This window comes from Barbus barbus (genome assembly GCF_936440315.1).
Source record: "Barbus barbus genome assembly, chromosome: 26".
Taxonomy (NCBI): Eukaryota; Metazoa; Chordata; class Actinopteri; order Cypriniformes; family Cyprinidae; genus Barbus; species Barbus barbus.
Window position 1 is genome coordinate 440,433 of NC_136754.1, and position 18,889 is coordinate 459,321.

The following is an 18,889-nucleotide window of genomic DNA, read 5'->3' on the forward strand; positions in this document are numbered from 1 at the left end:
CTACTCTCTGGATACAAATTCCTGTATAAATTGTATTCGTCGTTTTATGTGCCGTCGTGGCCAAGTACTGCATTTAAGATCTGATAACGGCACTAATTTTATTGGAGCAGAGAGAGAGCTTAGAAATGCTTTGAAGAGTTTGGATCATGATAAAATTCAGCATACTTTCCTATCAGAAGGAATAAAATGGACCTTTAATACCCCTGCAGGATCACATCACGGAGGCGTTTGGGAGAGGCTCATTCGTCTTGTAAAGAAAGTGTTGTACTCAACACTTCAACAACAATGCTTGGATGATGAGAGCTTTCATACTATTCTTTGTGAAGCTGAAGCTATTCTTAATGACCGTCCTATCACAAAGCTTTCTGATGATCCAAATGACTTGGAAGCTCTCACGCCAAATCATATCTTGCAGTTGAGATCAAAACCATTTCTTCCTCCAGGACTTTTCCAAAAAAGTGATTTGTATATCAGACGTAGATGGCGACAAGTCCAATATCTGTCTGATCTGTTTTGGAAAAGGTGGATAAGGGAATATCTTCCACTACTTCAGGAACGACAAAAATGGAGGAAGCCACGTAGAAACTTCACTGTTGGTGATATAGTGGTCATCATGGATCCAACTGCTCCACGTGGTTCCTGGTCACTAGGCAAAATCACTCAGACTTATCCTGACAAAAAGGGATTTGTCCGTTCTGTACAACTTAAGACAAAAACAGGATTGCTGGACAGACCTGTTTCCAAAATCTGCCTGTTGTTGGAAGAAACAATGGACTGATCTTCAAAGAAGTTCACATACACCCATTTTGGCTCCTTTGATAATTTAAGATATAATTGTAGTTGCACACCAACAATTATGGGGCCGGTGTGTAGGAGCCAATGTGTTAATGTCGATGTATTTTGGGCTGTCACCACTTGGGAGCAGTATGTGCACATAGGGTTTTTAAGTCGGTGTTTCATTCACGTAGAGTGAGCAGGCTTGGTGCATGGAATGGATACAGTTTTTACCACACTTTGGGAAGCTAAGGTGTCCACCATTCATCATTGCAAGTATGTATTTATATTATGTTCAATAAAGTAGTCTTAGACTGAAATCTACAGGAAGACTGGACATTGGATGTGTGCGTAAAACGTGCGTTGCTATATTCCAAGCCTTCGGCAGTTAGCTGCTGACACATTTAATATTATCCCAGTTTAGAGATACTAGGTGAAAAGTAAAGGCGGACTGTGTGTCAACATTCTTTTGTGTCAGATTGCATGATATACATCTCAAGACTTTAATCATGAGTGACAGTGTGCTTGTTGTTTTAATTACTGGATTACACCCGTAACATTCAGACATCATTATTGACATGCTAATTTGAAATAGCTTACTGCACAAACCCAAGCAAGCCGTTGCACTGAAAAGGACACTATCCATTAATTTTGTAGAGATTTCCATAAACCCAACACAACGCAATGAAGTGCAAACTTCAAAATACACATAAAACATCTGTAAAAAAAATCAATATGGAAAATTCCTTCAAATTAATACAGTACACTAAAAAAAATGGATACAAATTTTTTGTAAGGTAAGTGGTTGCAATCAATTTATTTTAGCTACATTTAAATAAACAAATTTTACTGAAAGTCAGCTAAATTTGTTTATTTAAATGTAACTAAAATAGATTAATTGCAACCACTTACCTTAAAAAAAATAGTAAATTCAATGTATCATTTTTTTCAGTGTACTTTGTGCCTTTTTTTTTTTTTTTTTTACTGTGTACACTTCAGATCTGGTTTCTTTGCTTGTTACATCTGTGAAGATGAGGATTTGCTTGCCGAGGATCATTTTAATAGCCTGAATATATTTTACACTCAGTATGTTGCCTTTTTCGGGGGGTCTTACAATAAGTGCAAAGCCCACCTTCACTGAAAAAAATGATACATTGAATTTACAAATTTTTTTTTTAAGGTAAGTGGTTGCAATCAATTTATTTTAGCTACATTTAAATAAAGAAATTTTACTGAAAGTTAGTCAACTAAATGTGATTATTTAAATGTAGCTAAAATAAATTGATATTTACACTAACTCCACCCATCAATGTCTGTTGGAATCTGGGCAAACAGCAACAGTGGGCTAGGGCAAAGGGTAACAACTTGTTTTTATTTTAACTAAAATGGAGGTAATATTCAAAAAGTGCAAATAAAATGCCTCACACATAGGCACTGATCCTGTGGGTGCTCGACCCCAAAACAAAACAAAACTTAAGATGTATGAGATGATGTTATGGAGGTTGAGCACCCACCGCTGGCAGAAACACAAATCGGTGCCTATGACAGAGACATCCTATATCTGTTTCTGTGAAGACATGTGCATTCCTTCCTGGACTCATTTAACATTCAGCAACGACAAACCATGGTTCACAGCAAAACTCAGACAGCTTTGCCTGGCCAAAGAGGACGACTACAGAAAGGGGGACAGGGTCTTGTATAATAAGGCTAAAAACACACTAAAAAAGGAGATTAGCGTGACTAAGAGGAACTACGCTAAAAAGCTAGAATATCAGTTCTCTACCAATAAGCCCTTTCACACATACAGACTTTTCTGGAAAATTACCTGTAAATTGCTGTAAAGAGATCATGTGTGAACAGGACCTTTTCAAAAATACCAGTAAATTGACGAAATTCTGTTGTGTGTGAAAGCAGAAGGAAAATGACCGGTATGAGCATGTAAGAGTTCAGAACGTGCTGACGTAAGATGTCTACTCTGGGCCAATCATAACATTCTGACGCAGATGATGCATTCACTCTACACTTTCCCATGTATAATCTGCCCATGTCCGTCGTACAGACCTCTGTGTAGCCTATACACATGCGTTTTCTTTCTCAACTGTTTACTTTAAAAAAAAAACCGCATGCTCGCCAGGACAGCCATTTTTGCGTAATTTTGTGTGTATTTGGCCACTTAAGCTCAACAACAAACTACGAAAAATAACTCAATATGATACTCGCTATAGGGGGCTTTGGATGTGACTGTGAGCGTTCAGCCTTGAAACAGCTTCTGGAGCACGCGAGTACCGATTGGCTTAAAAAGATGTGCAGATTATACATTTTTGTGACGATGCAACAATGATCCGATTAAGCAAGTGACAATTTTGTCAACTGTCCCGAAATGCGAGCGAAAGTCTTGGATCGGTGTGCAGCAGCTCGTTGCAGAGGAGATACGCTGATGTGAAAGAGAGAAGACGCGGTCAAGCTGAATCACTCAGGCTGTTTTCAAATGACTGATTTAATCTGCTAGTTTGTGTGGATTTATTTACTCATATAACCTACTTGCTATCTTGAATAAATGTTTGCAGGAATTTCTCTCATTATAAATTTGAAAGCTGCGGGGATGAATAAAACTATGTAATATACACACAATCACCCATGAAATTCTGGACATGATTAATTATGACTCTATTACAGAGATTTGTGAAATAAAATTCCATTATTTTAAAGTATTTTTTTCCCCAGGCCTGGAAATTGCTGTTTCAAAATGTAATGTCTTTTTCAGGTTTTTCATGTACGAACCCTAATAAAAGCAACTGATGTTCAGCACTTAAGATGGCCCACCAATGTGATTGGCTGAATGCTCCGTTACCTCTCCCTCCTCTAATCACATGCCGGATCCATCACCCCACTTTGTTCAGGGACCTCGAAATATAAAAATGAACTGTGTTGGGGGCAGAGCTGGGTAGTAACTGATTACATGTAATCTGGATTACGTAATCAGATTCCAAAAATTGAGTACTTGTAATTAGAGTAAATTACATTTTAAAATAGAATAGAATAGAAACAGTTACTTTTCTATGGATTACATGATTACATATTCACACAATAGCAATAAATTATTCATAATTCATTGATTCTCCCTAATTTCTCTTTTTCATCTTTTAAATGTTCCTTTCCAAAATAGCCTACCAATTATATACATATTATATACATATAGTCCAGTTTTGTGGACATTCACACAAAGATCAGTCATTAGTCAGGTGGTGACCACTGGATTTCCAAAAATCATTTCAGGTTTAAGAAGGTTTTTAACATTGCATCAACTACTGATGATCACATTCATTTTTATTTGAATTATTACTGTGTAGGTTTTTTTAACCATGTATTATTAATTATAACTAATTAAAATGCACATTCACGTTATTTCTTAGTTACATGTAATGCAGGCATTCCAAAACCTTTTGTCATCTAAACCTTATTTACCAAATATATTTGCTTTAAGTACACCTGAGAATTTAAAATAAATATTTCAATAATTAAGGATATAATTCACCCAGAAATGAAAATTTGATGTTTATCTGCTTACCCCAAGGGCATTCAAGATGTATATGACTTTGTTTCTTTGTAGAACACAAACAAAGATTTTTAACTCAAACCATTGCAGTCTGTCAGTCATATAATGGCAGTCAATGGTACTCACGGCTTTGAGAGAAAACAAAAACACAGACAAAACCCAATTAAACTGTGTGGCTTGTGACGATACATTGAGGTCTAAAGACACGAAACGATCAGTCTGTGCAAGATACTGAACAGTATTTATATCATTTTTACCTCTGATCCACCGCCATGTCCAAATGTCCTGAGCACACTCACAACTTATAAATGTATCATCACCACCTATCTCTCAAATGCAATTCCCCCATTCAATAAGATAGGTCTTGTACGAGCTGCCTGGAGGTGTTGCAAATATGACCGCTGAGTGAACAGACTTTCCTCGAAAGGGAGTTTGTTTTAAAATGATTCATTTTCATTTAAATTTTTTAATGATTTAATTAATTGTCAGCTTTTCATTAAACTCACAACCAGGGGTGTGAAGTAACGAATTACAAATACTCACGTTACAGTAATTAAGTAGATTTTATCAGTAATTGTACTTTTTTGAGTAGTTTAAAAATTGTGTACTTTTACTTGAGTACATTTTAAGTGATGTATCGGTATTTTACTCCGCTATTTTCCTCCGTTTGTGGTCGTTACATGCTTATTTTAATTTTATTTTTATCCATTACTGTGATTGGATAGAGAGGCAGTAATCGGTCTCGTGACTTTCGTCAAATCAAATTGTGCATAGAAAACGTTAACCGCCAACTGCTGTTTATCATGGCATTCTTCAAGCATCAATTCAGTCACATCTTCCTCTAATGTGTTAAGGTAAATTTCGGATTTCTGCTTACTAAATGATTTGTATATATGCTTGCCTATCTACGCGGCCTGAAATCTGGTGTGAGGTTGCTGGTATTGCATAAAGTGTTAACTCCCGCAAGTGCCACGTTCGGTAAATTCCCACTCACTTATGAGACGCCTCATCTCTCTTGCGTGCGTTCTGCAGAAGTCACTTTGATAAGTCGTTGTTGCTTGTTGACTTTTGATGAGTTTGAGCGCATGATGCGCGCTGTGAAAAAGTGTGTTGGAAACACTGTAAAACGATTTGTGGCGTTAATACACTGCATCTGTGTCAGCGCGTGATTTAATAAAACTGCAGCTCATTAATAAACCTGTGAGCTCGCGCATAAACCATTTTCAAGTTCAACACTTTTTGTTCCATTCAGTTGTGGATGCTGCTGATTGACCGAGACCGCCGCGGCTCAGCGAAGAGATGTGCGTTTGTGTTTTCTTTTGAAAAAGTTTCCCCAGAAATACTTAGCTATTTAATGCATTTTTCCTTACAAATTGTTTTATCAACATAACAATTCGAGTAAATGTATAAAAGGTATGGCATGATGTCATCCTTCTAGAACAATGTGCATGTTAAAATTGTAACATAAATGATCAAGTTTAGTTATTATTTCTTTATTGCAAAACAAAATTGGCACCGTTTTGTAGAGAAATGGGCTCATTTTAATCCATATCATGGTGTGTGATGCTGAACTATGAGTGTCTAATGGTGTTTGTATTTGCACTCTTCTAAACATTAATATTTGATGTGCAATGTGCCAACGAACACACAAACTCCACTCATATACTGATATGCATTCACCTCCCAACCCCAATCCAACGCCTTCGCCGCTTCGCACCGCCACTCTGATAAGCGGGTCTGTGACCGGTGCCTTGGGCTGCAGGACCGGATGGCTGCTTGCCAGAGCTGGATCAACTTTCCCCCGTTGCTAGTCATGTGTCTATGTTATGTGCTTCTGTGCTGAGGTGTTTTTTTCCTGTTCCCACACTGTACTTCCGCAGGAGCATAGTCTGGGGGTTATATATTTTTTTCTCCTCTCCCTTCCTCATGTTTATGCTGTATTATCTTCCAAAATTCCCTGTCTTCCTGTCCTGTCTACCCCCTTGTCATATTGTATGTATGTTTTTGTTTGTATGGACAGGTTGATGGCTAATTTCGCTGGTACTTGTGACTAGTAACAAAAAAGGGCTACTACTACTACTATTAAAAACAGCATGCTGTCTCAGTGGCCTTACACATTGGAAATCTATTTTTCAAATTTTATGATTTAAATGGGGATGATTGTACTGAGAATAACTTTCATATTTTCTTCAACTGAATACTGTTTCCGTGTTTTGATGTGTTTTAAAGAGTTGGCAGTCAAAATTAAAACTGCTGGATGATAGATATTCTTCGTTCTTTATGACAAGTGAATTACAGAATGTACAACGTTTTTTAAATGTATAAATTGCAGTGTACAGCATTTATTATGACGGGGTAGTATCCACAGCTCAGTACTCACTACTCAATACTCATGAGTACTTTTAAATAGGCTACTCTTTTACTCTACTCACACTACATTTTTGGAAGCAATGGTACTTTTACTTGAGTATATTTTTTCAGTACTCTTTCCACCACTGCTCACAACCCCCCTGCAGTTCCTTTAGTTTGGGGAAATCTTGATGTAAAATAATGTTTAATGCACTTCATGTTGTAAATTACAATGAATGGAACAAGTTTTCTTACTCTTTGCATTTTTTTTACATCATTATGGTACAAGATAATGGTATTTAAATCAATGGGATAAACGAGTTAAATCAAAAGTAATCTAAAAGTAATCTGATTATATTACCTAAAATGTGTAATGTAACGGATTACGTAACTGACTACAATTTTTGTCATGTAATCTGGAATCAGTAACGGATTACAATTTGTAAGTAATCTACCCAGCTCTGGTTGGTGGTAACGCATTACAAGTAACGCAAGTTTTTTTCAGCTGCACTGAAAAAAATGATACATTGAATTTACAAATTTTTTTGAAGGTAAGTGGTTGCAATCAATTTATTTGAGCTACATTTAAATAATCAAATTTAGTTGACTAACTTTCAGTAAAATTTGTTTATTTAAATGTAGCTAAAATAAATTGATTGCAACCACTTACCTTAAAAAATTTGTAAATTCAATGTATCTGTCAGTCCTGTGTCTTGTTTCCCCCTCCTCTCGTGTCATCATTAGTTAATTAGTCCCAAGCGGTTTAATTAGTCCGCACCTGTTTCTGTTCTTCCTCTGTGATTTCCTTGTGTTCTTAAGCCCTGTGTTTCCCTGCCCCTGTGTCCGGTCTTATCGTCCTCTTGACTCGTCATCTCCTTGTCTCCTGTGATCCCAGAGTTATTAACACAATTCTGAAGTTAAAGAAGTTCCTCGTCTCCGCGTTTCCCTGCTCCAGAGTGGGCTTTGACAGTATCATTTTTTTCAGTGCATGAATGCAAAAGTTTGAAACAAAAATGTAACCATCAACAAAAAGACTGACCAATTCTACCCCTCCATGTTTATACAAGCGCAGACATTTGGAGGTTAATAATGTCACAGAATTTACCAGTACTTTGGAATGGATGTGTGAATGAAAAAAAAAAAAATGGTTTAAAAAATGGATGTGTGCTTTTCCGGGGAAAAAAAGACGGAATGTCGTTGCGTGTGTGAACAGAGCATTTTTTAATTTACCGGTAAAGTCGTTCCGGAAATTTTACGTAAATTTACTGGTATTACTACGTGAAAGGGATAAATATTTAGTTTGTAGTTCCAGGTTTATTATAATGAATCAAGCTAGAGCAGAGGTAAAATGTAAATAAAAGAAAGAATAATATATAGCAATTATAATTATAATAACATATATACAACAAATTCTACTACTTATACTACTACTAATAATATATTCTTAATATAACAATCTATGTTTTTAGTTTTAGGTTGAGTGTCATTTACGTTTTGATGTCAAGGCCTTCTTAAAATTGGTTAAATATATTCTGAAAAATGCATATTAATGTATTTCATGAGATTTTTCAGTTCACCTGTATTTCTAAGTCAGTAGCTCCCTTCAGAAATGTTGAAACCAGCTTCCCCTCTGTTCTGTAGAGTTCCCTTCCAGGAACTTCGAGCTGCATCGAAACGCATATGGGAACGCCTTCAGCGTGACCAGACTCTGAATATGATGTGTAATCAGTCAAACAAGGGCGAGGCGTCACGGGCGGGGTGACGTCACGACCAGGAAGCATATAAGCACGTGCGGCGGAGCCGGCTTCAGCTTTTTGTCATTCAGCGAAGCGCTCTGTGTGTGTCAGTCTTATTTACTGTTGTTTGTCCTAGTTTTAAGTGGAAAGCATTCAGTAGCATGCCAAAGCCAAGGGCAAGCTCAGGGGTGAAGCTTTCAGACCACGTTTTGAGTCGTGTGTGCATCCTTGCCCTCGCTATATCACGAGCGAGGACACACACGATTTGTGCGTGGTCTGCCTGGGTGCGGAGCACGCAGAATCGGTCTCCGCACCCAGAGGGCTCTCTTCGAGAAGGGAGCCTTCGCAAGCTCCCCACGCGGTGCCGGTCCCGCTGCTGCCGAGGCAGAGCGGCGGCTGCACTCGTGGGGCTCGCAGGCTGATCTGGCTGGCGAGTGTGAGACGGGCATGTCCTTATCTCCTCCCGTATCCGCCAGATCTGGCGCCCCGTCTCTCGGTGTGGAAGCTGTCTCTTCCCCCGAGACGAGGGCTCAATGCTTCGTCTCTCTTCCTCTGCTCCTCATGTTGATGTGACGAGCGTTCACGAGGTTTCGCCGCCTCTGTCACCCCAATATGATATAACTATGAGCTTTGTAAGCTGCAGTGTTTGCACAAGCATAAAATGAATAAAGCCGGTCCCGCTTCTGCCTTTAAATCAGAGAGAAAAAAAGGCGGAGCGGCGGCTGCGCTCGCGGGGCTTGCAGAGAGAAAAAAAAGAGAAAAGGGCTGATCTGGCTGGCGAGAGTCAGACGGGCATGTCCCTATCTCCTCCCGCGCCTGATCTGGCGCCCCGTCTCTCGGTTCGGAAGCGGTCTCTTCCCCCCGAGACGAGGGCTCAACGCTTCGTCTCTCTTCCTCCGAGGAGGTTGATGTGACGAGCGTTGACGAGGTTTCGCCGCCTCTCTCGCCCCAGAGAGCTACTTCTACACAGGAGCCTTCCGTTTTCCCCGATCTCCTCACTGAGGTGTCGAGATCGCGGGTGAAATCTTTTTGTCCCGGCCATTCGTTCCCGCGGGAACTGAATGAGCGCGGGTATGCGGCGATGCCGCGGGTTGAACAGACGCTTGCGAGCTATCTGTCTCCCTCTACGGCATCGCCTTTGAAGGCTCCTGCTCCGCTTACAACATCTTGGTGGGCAGAAGGTATGCGCGCTCTCTAAACTCAGGTGGCTGCTGGGCGGGCGCAGCCTCCTCCGCATACCAGCTCCTCGCGCAAAAGGTTCTGACGGGCGAGCCCCAGGACCGAGGAGGGCGACCCCTACTGGGGTGGAGTGGCTTGCACCGCGGCACTCGGTGACCACTTCACCTCGGTGCCCTCCAGGGACTTGTCTGCTGACCCTGCCGCTGTTCCAGGGCACAGCCGGTCCCAGCGAGTATATTTCTCAGGTTTGTCCGCCCGGCAGCGCGGAGCCGAGAAACTCGCCTCAGCTACCAGATTACGCGTCTCATTCCGGTGCGCCGCATCGAGACAGCGGTCTGGCCGCTTCTCTGAACCCAGAGGTCAGTCTCGAGAGACTGATTCCCTTAGAAGATCATTGGGCAGCGAGCTGCCGAATGTGTCTCTTTGGGTCCTGCCTTGCAGGGTCTGGTTCGTTCAGAGGTCCTGACGGGTGAGCCCCAGGACTACGGAGGACGACCCCTACTGGGGTGGAGTGGCTTACACCGCGGCACACGGTGACCGTCTCCCCTCGGTGCCCTCCGGGGATTTGTCTGTCAACCCTGCAGTTCCAGGGCACAGCAGGTCCCAGCGAGTATTACTCTCAGGTTCTTCCGCCTGTGATTTCAGCGGGCCTGAGAAACTCGCCTCGGCCGCCAGATTACGCGTCTCCTGCCGGTGCGTCGCAGTGAGGCAGCGGTCTGGCCGCTTCTCTAACACCAGAGGTCAGTCTCGAGAGACTGATTCCCTTAGTAGATCGTTTGGCAGCCTGGCAGCGACTGCCAAATGTGTCTCTTTGGGTCCTGCGGACGGTAGAGGCTGGCTATTCCATCCAGTTCGATGGGCCACCTCCGCTGTTCAAAGGGGTCTGTGTGACTACGTTCCGCCCCGAGCAGGCTCTGGTCTTGGAACAGGAAGTCGATACTTTGCTGAGGAAGGAAGCCATCGAGTTGGTTCCTCCTCACGAAGTCCACGCCGGCTGCTACAGCCTGTACTTCATTGTTCCAAAGAAGGATGGGGGGCTGAGGCCCATGCTGGATTTGAGTCTTCTGAACCGCTCAGCCAGAAAGCTGAAGTTCAAGATGCTCACTGTCAGGCAGATCGTGTCTCAAATCAGGTCCGAGGACTGATTTGTCACGACAGACCTCAAAGATGTCTATTTCCATATACCCATCCTTCCCTCTCACAGGGAGTTCCTGAGGTTCGCTTTCGGGGGCAAAGCGTATCAGTATCGGGTTCTTCCCCTCGGCCTAGCACTCTCACCCCGCACTTTCACCAAGTGTGTGGATGCGGCACTGGTCCCGTTGCGACTGCAGGGGATCCGCATACTCAATTATATTGACTATTGGTCGATCCTCGCTCAATTAGAGCGGGCGGCGATTCGGCATCGAGGTGTCGTTCTCGCCCACATGAAAGATTTGGGGGGTTAAGACTAAACGCCAAGGAAAGTGTGCTTTCTCCAGCTCAGAGAACCACTTATCCAGGTGTAGTGTGGGATTCGACCACGATGCAGGCTCGTTTGACCCCTGCTCGGATCGAGTCGATCCTCACGGCAGTCGAGAGAGTGTGAGAAGGCCAGCCAATCACTGTCAAGCAGTTTCAGAGACTGCTTGGGCTCATGTCAGCTGCGTCCAGCGTGATTCCTTCTGGCCTGCTGTACATGAGGCCCCTACAGTGGTGGCTCAAGACCAAGGGGGTCTCCCTGAGGGAAGACTCACTCCGCGCTGTCAAAGTGTCACGCCGCTGTCCGTGCCTTAGACATGTGGAGGAATCCTTGGTTCTTGTCCCGGGGCCCGGTGCTGGGAGGTCCTTGTCGCCACGTCTCGCTAGCGACGGACGCTTCCCTCACCGGTTGGGGTGCGGTCATGAGTGGCCACCCTAACCGCGGTCTGTGGAGTGGTTGCCACCTGACGTGGCATATCAACCAGCTAGAGATCCTAGCTGTGTTCCGTGCGCTCAAGCACTTCCTCCCAGACCTAAGAGATCACCACGTGCTGGTGCGCACCGACTTTGTGTTGATGGCAAAATTGTTAAAGATCCAAGGGAAATAGCAAACTACAGTGCCAATTTTTAGAAGAATCTTTATAGTTCAAGGTATTCAGAGCAGATAACGTCCTCATTTCTAGACTCGGTTAATTATGTTACGGTTATATCTGAAAGTGATAGATTTTTCTGTGATAGCATTGTTACTCCTGAGGAAGTACAAAGAGCAATTAAGAGTTTGAAAAACAATAAGTCCCCAGGGTGTGATGACTTACAGCTGAGCTGTACAAATTATTTGCTGATGAGCTTACTCCCTTTTTAACTCAGGTTTTTAGAGAAAGTATTGAAAAAGAGGCTTTACCTCCTACATTGATGCAAGGTATCATAACTTTAATTCCTAAACCTAAGAAAGATCTTACCAATTTAGACAACTGGAGACCCATCACACTCCTTAACAATGACTATAAAATTTTCGCTATAATATTTGCTAAAAGACTTAAAGATTGTTTGGATACTGTTATAGATGAGACTCTGGATTTATGAGAGGCCGACATATAAAGAATATTATTAGATTAGTTTCAGACTTATTGGATTATTGTGATTTGCTGGAACATAATAGTTTCATTCTTTTCCTGGATTTTTCTAAAGCTTTTGATTCAGTTGAACATAAATTTATATTTAAATCAGTGGAAAAATTTGGTTTTGGTGAATATTTTTGTAAGGCGGTAAGAACTCTATATTACAAATGTAGTAGCACAATTAAATTAAAATATGGTACTTCTCCTAGATTTGACTTGTCACGTGGTATTAGGCAAGGGTGTCCATTGTCCCCTTATTTATTTTTACTGGTTTTCCCAGATATTTGCTTCTTATATTTCTAATAGTGGTCTTCATGGTATCTCTATTGCTGACAAACAGATACTCATCAGTCAGCTGCTGATGATAATAATAATAATAATAATAATTCATTACATTTATATAGCGCTTTTCTGCTTCTCTAAGCACTCAAAGCGCTCTACATTGTGAGGGGTGGTGTCTCCTCGTCCACCACCAGTGTGCAGCATCCACCTGGATGATGCGACGGCAGCCTGAGTGCGCCAGAACGCCCACCACACACCAGCTTACTGGTGGAGAGGAGACAGAGTGATGAAGCCAATCAGTGTAAGGGGATGATTAGGAGGCCATGATGGTCAGAGACCAATGGGGAAATTTGGCCAGGATGCCGAGGTCACACCTCTACTCTTTTCGAAAGACATCCTGGGATTTTTAATGACCACAGAGAGTCAGGACCTCGGTTTAACGTCTCATCCGAAAGACGGAACCGATTCCTTTAGCACTAAAGTATATCCAGCAGTTCTCCAAAGCATCAGGCCTGTTCTTGAACCTCTCAAAGTGTGAACTGATGTCCATCAAAGAATGCAATTTGTCAGAAATTTGTAATATTCAAATCAAAGATCAAGTATCTTATTTGGGTGTTATTATTACAAAAAATAAGTTTGTTCCCCCCCAGTTAAAAAATCCCATCTGCGCCCCTGGCTCTCAGTGCATATTTCCACTGTCCCAGCACTGGGATGTTTCAAGGGGTTTCAAGGCGATGCCATAGAGGAACCATTTTTGGTTCCCTGAAGAACCATTTTGTGAAAGGTTCTTTAAAGAACGTTTTTTTTATGGTGCCATAAAGAACCTTTTTTAAAGGACCACTTATGAATATGTTCTTTATGGCCCCATGTCTTCCAGATCAATACCCTCACATTTATCATATTATACATTTTCTTTAACAGTTTATTAAATAGTTTAGGGGGAAAAAAGAATATCCAAAAGTAACAAGACTTGACTTAAGATACGTATATGATTAAAATGTTTGTTGCATTTACTGTATTCATCAATGTAGTATACATCATACCTCAATGTGTGTTTAATAGGGAAGTGCACGAGTACTAGTGTACTCAGACTTGACAGAGATGATTGATCATTTTTTAAAGTCACTGCAATCATTGTTTTCATGATCAGTTGTCACTGACTGGCTGTCAAGTCCGAGTACTCGGTGATCACTGTGACTTTATATATTTCTCTTTTTCTGATTGGTTATGGCAGCATTTTGGGTGGTACCTGAGCTGAGCCTGGTTAGTGTAGTAACAGTAAGTAGTAATCAACAGTAGTTAGTAGTACAGCATGCCGTCCAGACCGTCACAATAAAGACCTATCAGTACTTGAAATGGACAAATTGACAAAAAATGCCCATCCCTAGTGTGTAATATAGTGAATACAGCAGGTTAATGTCAGTACACCCATCATCCACTACTATGCCCATGCCCTTTTTTAATCACATGGAAACTGCTACTGGTGGTTTAAAGAGTTCCCGCTGTCACAGTCCTTCTAATGAATGGTTGATGCTGGGTATATAGGATCCTGTAACAAAAAAGGTACTTTCATTAGTTTTTTAAATTATCATAGTTTTAGCACAGGTATAATGATGCAAAATGAATAAGGTATTTTTTTAAACTTAACAGCAGTAAGAAGAGAATCAAAATCAAAGCAAGTCATAGTGATATCTTGCAAGTTCATCCATCCATATATTCACTCTCCAAACCACGATCCTGCAATCCTCTGTATGATCGTGGGGGCTGAAGCATGTTGGGCCACAAATCCATCTAATTGATGGTATTTAAGCAATAGCACTAGGTAACAATGTTATACAGAACCTGTCAAAAGTTTGGAAACATTCCAATATTTAAAAAAAAAATAAAAAGCTCACTAAGTCTTCATTTATTTAATCAAGAATACAGAGAAAATCGTAATATTGCAAAACATTTTTACAAATTAAAAGAACTGTTGTCTATTTTAATATATTGTAAATGTAATTTATTTCTGTGATGCGCAGCTGTATTTTCAGCATCATTACTCCAGTCTTCAGTGTCACATGATCCTTCAGAAATCATAATAATATACTGATTTGCTGCTCAAGTAACATTTCTGATTATTAAAAGAGTTTGTGGAAATGCCTTTCAGGATTCTTTGATGAATAGAAAGTTCAATGAACACCATTTATTAAATTTATTAAATAGAAATCTTTTCCAACATTATAAATGTCTTCGCTGTTACTTCTGATAAATTTAATGCACCCTTGATTAATAAAAGTATTCATTTCTCTCTCTTTTTTTAATATTACCACAAATGGTGTTGTTTCCATAAAAACTGTTTTCAACATTGATAATAATCAGAAATGTTTGTTGAGCAGTAAATCAGTATATTATTATGATTTCTGAAGATCATGTGACACTGAAGACTGGAGTAATGATGCTGGAAATACAGCTGCGCATCACAGAAATATATTTTTTTGGAACTTATTTTTATTTTGAACCACAGCATTGCATGAAATACAGTATTACAATTTGACATGTTAGTCTATCATATTCTAGCAACATTGACAATTATTCAGTCTTTATTAATTATATCAAAAATGTTATGCATAAAATTAAAACGTCCAAGGACACCTAATAAGACCAAAGATGAACAGAAAGGAAAAGAAAGGAAAATAAATAAAAAGGGTAAAATAAATAAGATTGATTGAGAAGATGGATGAGTGTGCATATAACTATATAGCACATTATTGAAATATTAAAGGCATAACAGGGGCCCGCCTCTTTAGAAAAAATGCTTTTTGAAGTCGCAATGCATATGTGATATGTTCCATTCCGTACAACTCCCACACTGTTTGAATCCAGGCATTGTACGATGGAGGTCATGTTTTAACCATCTACATGTAATGCACTTACTGGCTGCGGCAAGTAGAATTTGTAATAAGTATACTTTAGATCTGCCCTCAAAGCGCTCTGGGCATAGACCCAGAAGAGCAACTAAGGGATCTTCAGGGATTTCCTGATGGAAGATTTCTTTAAGAGCATCAAATACATCTTTCCAATAGGTTGGACATGACCACAGAATATGGGTGTGGTTACCAACATATTGTCCACAGTTTCTCCAACACTTGTCAGAGCAGGAAGATTTCCATTTAGCATTCATCTGTGGGATTCAAAAAAATCTAGTTATGATCTTCCATTTGAATTCCCTCCAGATATTAGAATTGGTCACGAGATGTATTTCACTGCAGACTTCCTCTCACATTTCTAGAGGAATTGTTCTATTAATTTCGACCTCCCATTTCTCCTTAATCTGTAAAGTGTTATTTGACTTCTTAAAGAGAAATAACAGGTATCCCTTAGAGATAATTTGTTTGACCACATGACCAGTTTGTATTTGTTTAAAAAATAGCTCTACTGGGGAGGGGTATTTGACCCTTTCAAATTCCTTATGTGTTGTAAGGAAATGTCTCAATTGCAAATATCTAAAAAATTCAGACCTTGGAAGCATAAATTCATTTATTATTTGTTCAAATGATTGCTATGAAACATTTAATGCAGATAACAGAGTCCATACTGAGACCGCATTTTGAAACCTGCATCTGTATGAGATGGTGTAAAATCATCAAGATAACCAATCCTGGTTGTAGATTAAATTATCTTTGACATGCCAAATGATGTTTGTATAGTTCTCCAACTTTTTAACGTTACTTTAGTCCATGCTCCCATACTGGCATTTTTTAATGATACATTGGAAAAAGGTACTATCCTAAGGGGCATCAAACAGAGGCTCTTTTCAATGTTAACCCACCGAGTATGTGTGAGGTCTCTGATCCATGAGATCAGGGGCCTTAGTTGAGCAGCCCAGAAGTCAAACCTGAAATTTGGAAGTCCCAGTCCACCTTTCGTCTTGGATGATTGTAATATTTTAAGCCTAATTCTTGGTCGTTTTCCCTGCCACATGAATTTAGAAATTATTTTATTAAGCAAATCAAATGTAGTTTTTGGAACTTCTATGAGTAACATCTGGAACAAATAGAACATTCATACGAATGGATTCAATGCGGCCAATCAGAGAGAGAGGACGCACTGACCGGCGATCTAGATCTTCACTAATATTTTTAATTACCTATAATTTGTACTATATAATTGGTCCAAGGAGGAAAGAATAAAGACACCCAAGTACATAAATCCATTCTTGGGCCATTTAAACCTGCTTCTAATTTGAGTTTGTTTTGAGATTTGGCCGTTTACATCTATGGCCAGAAATGAATTACATTTTAACATATATTCACATAGAAAACAACTATTTTAAATTGTGATAATATTTTACAATATTGCTGTTTTTACTGTATTTTTATTAAATTAAATGCAGTAGTGGTGAGCAAAAGAGACTTCTTTTAAAAATATAAAAAATCATACCAACCTCTTACTTTCAAAGAGTGGTGCATATTTGAGGTTTTACTTACTAGTCATATGGTTCATAGTGCCTTAGAGATGATGTCTGACAGGAGCTCCGCTCCAACTCTGCTGCTGTCATGGAACAAACAATGGTCTTCTCAATTTTGTCAGTAAAGCTCAAGAAACAGAGTTCCAGATGTCAAAATAAGACTTTATTGAACACAGCAACAAAGCCGAGATGACAGCCATAGCATCTGTCCGGGCACCCATACTTATACCATCTTCTTATCAGTCTTTTTAACCAAAAAATGACAATTCGGCCTCTGATTGGTCTAACTACACTAGTTTTGCTACAATTAATTATTACTGCTCCTGCTTTACTTTCCAATTGTAGACTCATGCTAGTTTGAACAATTTTCCTGATAACTTTTAGTCTCACACTCCCCCTGGATGCAGGTGTCCTCATGGGCCATTCATCATACTTGTTAGTGCCATCCTTGACATGTTCTTGGAAGTCACGCAAAGTTCACTAGTTCACTCTAGTTCATTGGTGCTGCCCAATGGAAAGTAGCATACTTGCTCACCAGAGAGTGCCCAAGACTCACAGTCTATATTAAGACATCCAGTATTGAAGCAATAATTAAAACAATCTCCATATTGATCAGTATATTGATTATGGTTATAACATACCTCATATTTTTGAATAAAATATCACAACACATTCCCCCTCTGAGACTTTATCATGTCTCTAAACCCCTTACCCAGAGTGCAACACCATGAGTCCACCTCTTCCTTTCGTCCATCTATGTGTAACGGGTCCCCGCTCGGCTGCTCCGTGGGAATGAGGTTTACTTGCACAGGACCTACTCGCTGGCCTCCGTTACATATGAACCAATAATGGTCCTTCAGTCCCTCTTAACAAATGGCTTCTTCATGATACCGCACTCTGGAGGAAGTCGGAGACAAACATCTCTCCCCACAGTTGACTAGAGAAGAGTAAAAGACTCCACTTCCCTACCTATACATTCTTGGGGGTCAAAACAATGAATCAAGAATAAATCATCAATGTGTATTAAAGCATGTGCGTGGAATGTCTTAGCCTTGCCCATGGTTGTCATGGTTATGTAGAGTACATGAATGATAAGTCAGATGATTAAACAGATTGTTAAAATCAATATCAATAAAACAAAGAAATGTAATAAATGATGTACTGGTTCATCCCACGGTGCCAGAGGAACTCCAGGCTTTCCCGTTTCCTGGTGATGTTGTCCATCGCTGCCAGAGGAGCTTTCAGGCAGATCGTATTGTCCTCCAGCTCTGTCTGGTGTTGGAGTATAAAGTGTGTTTTAAAACCCTCCAGTTGAGTCTACTCATGCTGCTAAGCACTGAGGTGCTCGTTGATCCTTTCTTCCAGTGTTGACTTTCCCAGTGTAAAAAGACACAAACTATATACTGACAATTAATGTTAAATAATGACTACTTGTCAAATAATAATATTCAATCTTTCTTTGTCTCTGTATTTTATGTTTGTATTATCTCGTAACACAGACAGTGACCTGCTTAAGACCTTCACCATCCCTTGTCATTCCACAAAACAATCACATTTTACATTTAAAAGATTTTCATAGTTAAGTATTATAGGATAAATGATTTCAGGAATATATGACTTTTAAAAAAAGTACATGACTACAGGAATAAATGACTTCAGGAAGGGGCATATGCCAAAACAATAAACATAACACCTTCTAGCTTTCTGCCTACTCTACCCAAATATTCTAATAACTCTACATTATATAAAAAAGAAAATACAATGAAAATACTAACTCCCTTTCTATCAAAATTAACAATACATGATAAAAGTAAAGAATGAAAAATAAAAGGCACCCCTTCCCTACCTCTCCAAAAGAGCTTTTACACAATTTCATCCAGCTCTTCCAGCCCAGGGCACTACTGTATACATGTTGTTACACCCAATGTCAATCCCAGATGGCTTTACTGATACATTAATCATCTGTCGGGTATATCTTCCGGGTGGA